The sequence below is a fragment of the Penaeus monodon genome, chromosome 6, assembly GCF_015228065.2.
Source record: "Penaeus monodon isolate SGIC_2016 chromosome 6, NSTDA_Pmon_1, whole genome shotgun sequence".
In the NCBI taxonomy this organism is placed as follows: Eukaryota; Metazoa; Arthropoda; class Malacostraca; order Decapoda; family Penaeidae; genus Penaeus; species Penaeus monodon.
Window position 1 is genome coordinate 26,959,520 of NC_051391.1, and position 7,079 is coordinate 26,966,598.

At 38.2% G+C, this 7,079-nt stretch overlaps 1 protein-coding gene across 1 annotated transcript in view; it reads right to left on the bottom strand.

The window, feature by feature from the left end:
* The window catches only part of LOC119574361 (ras-related protein Rab-7a), a 23,805-nt gene extending 17,924 nt beyond the window's left edge, over window positions 1-5,881 (bottom strand). Inside the window, exon 1 of the mRNA XM_037921567.1 lies at window positions 5,729-5,881. The gene's annotated coding sequence lies outside the window, so the exon portion shown is untranslated. The remainder of the gene's footprint in view (window positions 1-5,728) is intronic.
* Window positions 5,882-7,079: the final 1,198 nt, after the last annotated feature.

The following is a 7,079-nucleotide window of genomic DNA, read 5'->3' on the forward strand; positions in this document are numbered from 1 at the left end:
GAGAGAGAAGGGGAGGAGAGGAGAGAGAGAGAGAGGAGAGAGGAAAGAAGAGAGAGAGGAGAGAGAGAGAGAGAGAGAGAGAGAGAGAGAGAGAGACAGAGAGAGAGAGAGTAAATTCATATAAACTATATAAAATATAAAATACATATCAATATATGTTTAGTATCCTTATTTTTTTGTTATTTATGATATGAAAAAACTTGAAAAGGCTTAAAGCTTTGAAAGTAAATTCACAATTGAAAAAAGTTATTTGACAATGGTACAATAAATGCAGAGTAAACATTATGAGTCATACAGCTGTTACTATAAAGCATTTATGACAGAATACTACAGCTAAACAGTAAGATTTTGCCTAATACATTTGAAAAAGATTAGAAAAAGGCTGAAAAGAATGAGTTAATGTTTGCATGGTGTATATGGGGAGAATACCTATCCAAACACTGCATCAATTCTCACAATGGTTATTTTATAAAGCACTTCTGACCGCATATTCTTTATTGTGGTATGCTTGATAGGCTTTGAGTTAAAAAAAAAAAAAAAAAAATTCAAAAGGAAAAAAAGGCATTACTATGATATATCAGCAATTAGCACCCAAAAAATCTGAGCAAAATATCTGACAACCCACTGCTATTGGCTCCAATGTGTACAGGATCTCCATGTTATTTTCTTTCCTATACATTTTATCACCATGTGGATAACATTTATAGGTTAAATGGTTCTGGAATCCTAGTAGATCCTTTAAATAAAATTAACATACACAAGAACGAACAAGAAATTCATGACAGCAAAGAGAACTTCTCCATCTAGGGTCTTTCATGATCAATGTCTTGCATATACAAAACTGTCTTCAATTTTCTTTCATCTCAGGTATCTTACAAAAGTATATATATAAAAAATTAATTGTGTGGGGATCCAGGTTTCATTGCCCAATAGTTTGGTTATATGCCTGGGCTTTATTATGCTGGAACATCTGGAACATACTTTGGTTGAGATTTTGTAGACCAGGTTGGGATAGCAGGATTACAAGAGGCAAAGGCACCTAGATATTGTACAAGGGACTTTACATTATGACAAAAATTATAAATATGGCAATCATGTTTGCCCAGCTGACTATGGCTTTGGCTGCAGCTTATATAATCTCTCAATATTTGAGATAGAGCCAACTTTGGTTGACTATACCCCCTCTGCGACTGTAGCCTAGCCAAACTTGTGAAACACACAAAGACTGGGAAGGCAAGAATAAAATATGCCACATGGCATAACTAAATCAAGTATAGTATTACCAAAGCCTTTACATTATTGTTAGTAATGCATTATTTTAATTCAACCCCCACAGCTACCCTGACACATTTCCTGCTCTACTGCTATAATTGACCTGTGTTGACTTAAATTACTACGGTATCTCCTTAATAAATTGATAAGAAAATTGCACACAACCTAAGTAATACTTTGTGATAAATCTACATAATGGCCCCACTCAAATAGGGAAAATCTAATGGCACTAACAGAGTGAGGTAAATCTGGCAACTGGGTGGAGGTCATGGTTAAGAAGGATATGGTAGTTTTAGTGGATTTTGCATTAGTGCCCCAAGGCTGGAGTAACAGGGAGGGGTGCAGTCACCTTGTACACAATAATTCTTTCACTGATTTCCTGAAGTGGTCATCTGTAATGGAATACAATAGAATCATGCATATTACACAAAGAAGAATGGGGGGGGGGATATTAATTTTTTTTGTTTCACACAGCCACCCAAGCTTGTAATCATTATTCCTTGTTTTAATTATTCACACTGTAACATGGAAAATAATGAAAGGTTCATACATCACATATGATATGGATGAAAACCTTGGTAACTGTATCTGGCTTGTTAATATCAGAGTACAAAATACGGACAATATGTAATTAGGTAGTGGTGGAGTTGGGTAATAACACCTACATGAAATGGTAAACACCAAGACAAAGTTCTTCTATGGCAATATTTGTGCAAATGCCTCCCAAATGTGCTATACATAAAGGACATAAGATTGACCATTTTTTCTAAGTCACCTATCCTGTTTACACTGAGGATAGTTACTACATGGACCACAAATTCTTTAGTGCACTATGATTAGTTCATGTAATATGACTTGCTTGTGAAAATGATTTTCTTGTAAATATTGATGCATGCTTTTCCATAACAATGTATGTAACCTGTTCATTATTTTATTATACTTCTTTAATGTGTTGAGTATTTATATACTTCAAAAAATTTATGAACATGTTTGTTTTTACAACCAGGATTATTGACAGCACTGAGATTCCATTCCTTCACAAGCACTTGTGAGAAATGTTTTGTTTTCAGTGTTGAGTTGATTCTGAGTCATTCTTAAGACAATATAGTGGCTATGAAGAAGGAATCAAGATTAGGATTAGGTAACCAATTGGTATGCACTCTATCCCAATAGGTACACAGTTGGCATTTAGAAAAAGATTCTCACACTATAATAATATTGTGAATATCAAATACAATCCCTAACTGATCCTTGCCCCTTAGTCAATAAAATGACCAGTATGCAAAAAAACTATTCCCATCTATAACAGCGGAAACGAAAGCTAAAAAGAAGAAGGTATAAGAAAATGCCATTTCCTTGCAAAAAGCTAGGGGTTGCATGTTTTACTTTTTGTAACATGATTACTTTTTTTTTTTTTTTTTGTAAGTTGACTTAGTCATGGTAGGTACTATAAGCATGAATTATGTCTGCTTGGAAGCTGAGAATTAAGACTGGGTAAGGGTCCATACTTATTGGACATGACTGGAGTGTCCTTGACCAATATGTAATGGATTTTTTCAAGATACTGCAGGAGAGATGTGACAAATGAAACTTAGATTCCTTTATTAGGGAGAAATGGAGACATTTTCCTTTGAAGACGTTGAAGTGCCATCCAATCAATATAAACCCCATGTACGGTCCAAAACAAAACTTCCATATTAAGTAGCTCAGGCTGTCAAGCACACAACCACACCTTTAACCCCTTATTCCCGAGTATCAGAAATCCCTGAGAGTAATTAAACTCTGGTGATATCTGGCAATGGGCAGACAGTGGGTGTGGGAGTCCGCTGCGTGCAGCCAAACATCCCGCTCCACACATTCTGGCATGTGGAGGAAAGAATAAACAAATACAATATGAAAGGGTCATTCTGCATTTTTTTTTTCAAGCTTCCCATTTACATCCAGCAACCCTAAAAAGTTTCAAAAGAAACTGTGCAAGTAAACATTACTTCTAGCAAACAAACATCTCCAGCTCAATCCAGACCATTCAGCGCTACTGAAACTTCTCCATCCAGCATTCATAAATCCCAAATTTTATTCCAGTATGACAGCTAAGAAAAGAGCCCAAGCATATAAGAAATGTAGTGGACAGGATCTACTCCATTTCCTCAATAAAAATGATAAGGGGGGGGAGAGTAAAGGGGAAAGAAAAGATTCTATGAAGTATGTAAAGAAAAAGAAAATGGAAGATGGTGAACAAGCACCTTCAGCTTAATTAAGTGAAAGGAGTTATCAAATAATGACAAGTTTAGCTGACAGATCAGATGAAAGTTTAGATTCAAGGAGACACATTTGGATCAGGCATTGTAAACAAAGAACCAGATCGATTTCTGCGTTGGAGTGAAGCTACATCCAGCAAGAGTAGTCAAACCAACCTATTTGATGCATATCTTGTTCAAGTCACTAGAGTTGACAGAACAGGATATGAAATGTTATTCCTAAACTTCTCAATGACAGTATCAGAAATATCTCAGTGTCACTGACTCTGGAGGCTTCTGGCAACTATCCTGCCATTTGGCCTGGGAGTCTGGTACAAGCGGAACTTCCCGCTTGGCACACTTTAGTGCATCACGACTCCTATAGCCATACCCAGCAAACTGACTTGCTTTGTTATGGCAGCTATAGGTGTGGCCCAGCAGATTCGGGTTCAAGAAAAAGGCATACTTTTATTTTATGCCAGTTGAAGAACTCACACCCACATGAATTAGTCGTCTTGGAATTGCCACTAGCGATTCTTGTACTTAGTACAAGAATCGAGTATTTGGATTTACTTTTCCACCTGATATAAAATCAAGTAGTTAATTCCAATTCCATACAACATAATAGTACATAGATGTCATTGAAAATAAAAGTTTTACTATTGTACACATCAGTGGTATACCAAATTTACTAAGTGAAAAGTTAGTGATCGTTGAAAACAACTTTATTTTGTCTAAGGTTAGTGGTCTACCAAATGGCAAGAACATATTTCATAACTGTTTAAACTTTACAGTATGGACCCCCTAGGCTAGGGCATATTGAAGATGATATTCTTGTAGAGAAGAAAAAGTTGTAGTCGTCAAAACAAGATAACTGCAAACATGAATGGTAAAACCACAAATAAAGGAAAAAGATCCTGGAAAGCACTGCTCACAGCCTAGGTGCATAAATATTGTGGTATGGTGTTGGGAACTTTTGGCAAAGGGATAGGTTAGGTGTTGGGTTGGAACATTTCATCTACTGACAATGGTGGACCATGGAGGAAAGGCCCCTGGCTAGGGGCACTTGGGTAAAACCACCAGGGGATTTAGGTGATGTAATGCCTGTAGAATTTTATGGAAAGGTAAACTGGATGATTTATTTGACACTGGCACGTCAGTCTGTGGACTTTCAAAGGTGGTGGGCATGTTTAAATTTTTAGCAGTTTTATAGTGTTCTTATTTTATACTAATTCTATTTCAGCCTGTTTTACCCCATACTTTCCCTGATATACTTCATGCCCTCCCATGCTATCAAGATTGTTGATGGAAATGGGCATCAAATCTCCTCAATGATTCATTTGCACAAGGAGCAACACCCAGAATCATTTAATTCAGTGGATTTCCTGGGCAATAACATCAGAACTGTTTTGAAAGCAAGCCACTACCCCATTATCCACATTCACCAGTAACATCCTAACATCAAATTTGAAGTAACCCCCAAAATTTGAAGCATAAATATCACGGCAAGTAAACATCAACAAAAGCCATAGGCTCTGAATAAAAAGTTTTAATCCTCACTGTTCTAAAAACAGTCAACTCTGCAGTGTGGGTTTTCTCTGTACTGCTTAAGATAACATGAAAAAACCTTTGCAACTGAGCCTTCCTCGGCCTCTTCACCAAAATGGGCACTTGCACTACACATCCGAGGCAATAGAATGATTCAATATAACCTTTGTTTGTTGTCAAACTACGACCTTGAGGGAAGTAGAAGAGGGGCTCTAAAGGGAAACGTCATTTCTTCCTTTATCCCACTCACTAACAGTGACACCACAGAGCAAGTCTGTGATACTAAAGGGTATTTGTCTCCAGTATTTTTAGTCCTAAAGCGATTGAAAAAGCGAGATTGCAGCATTTCGTCCACATGAAACGAATGAAATGACACAACAAAAATCGCAATTTTCTCATTGCTAACTCTCCGATGCTCAATTAAGGTGTCCTTGGGCGAAAGAACGAAGAGAGCACTTCGAGTCAATGGACTTGCTTGGTGCCTGTTAAAGAGATAAAAGCCACTTGTCATTCGCGCAAACAGCTGATGGGGTTCGAGGAAAACAAAGTCCTTCTGCCCCTCCTCGGCGAGTCCCGCGCCCACGGGGCCTCTCCCTCGCAAATCCCGTCCGTAGCCCCTTGTGCCGGGCTCGTCTGCATCTGAAATGCACAAAACTCCGCGCTGGACTTACTTGGGAGGGAAATAAACAGGAGAAATCCGAGCTGCAGCACGGCGCTTCCAGTCAATATGGCGATGTCACTGCGCAGTCACGGGAACAATTACGTCATACGAGAAGGTCTTCAGAAGCGATTTCTTTCACTCACTGCGCCTTCTGTGGTGTTTCCTGGGACGCTGTTGTTGACTCAGCAACGAAGAAATTTTTATCAACTCTAACAAGTAAGTTGAAGAGGGGCAAAATCTACAGTGTCGCTGAAATTATTACAAATTATTGGAACCTGGTAGGTGTGTATGTGTTCGAGCTCTATCGCTCGATGAATGACCCTGACTTAGTCTTCACCAACTCTGACAAAGTGGGCAGTTCCCTATGCTGAACCTTCTTCATTGCATTTAAAGATGTTCTGTATGGTGAGGTGGAATGTGCTTTCCAAGAAGATATACACTTATTCTGGAAATTCACATCACATTCTGGAAATGCTTGGGTGGGCTACGAATTTTGTAAAGCTTCATCAGTAATTTGGTTATCATTTGATAAGACACCAATTACTGCACCTACAGAATAGACGACTATTGACTGCTTCCTGTCATTTCCCCCGGACATGGACATAATTTATAAATCACAGTTTATGATAATATTAATGATGACATTAATAAAATAACAACGGAAACACTATTTCAACGCCCAATTAAGTCATTCAACACAATTCCACACAGTTGAGAGCTTCAAAAACTAAATCACTAATATCAAAAAAGGGTTGTCTAACAATGTTCCCAATCTCTGACCTATATTTTCTTAGGCATGTAAGTCTAATCCATGCTGAAGCCCAGCAGAGATGCTTGCCTGTTGCTTAGTCATAATGTTCACGTGACTACATTGCTCCATTCATTTCCGTGTGTCTGAGGGTCTGATTGCTTGTCTATGCCTAATGTTTATTGCTACTTAAGGAACTGTGATAGCAATTCATTTGATACAATGGTTATTTGCATTACCTATTAATTGTGACATTGGTACATGGTGTGTACCTCAGCAGTTATATTATTAGTAAGATGTAGGTGTTCATTTTATTAAACAAAATTATATGTAATCAGAAACAAATGCGTTTAACTGGTATTAAAATGAATACACGCCGATTTCTTTGCAGGGGCGTACCCCGGGGGCGGCGCGTACCCCCCACTCCCCGATGTCCTTGCAGTCGGTTATTTTCTTCTCCGGAACACGAGGCGAAAATGCCTACACCATCATGGATTTGAGGCCTGCCTCTGTCCCTTTTCCATGGTCCTGCGTGTTTATGGAATATCAACCTGTGGTTATTCTTATAGATTTTTACGCTGTGGAATTAGAGTAAGTTGTACGTAGACATGAT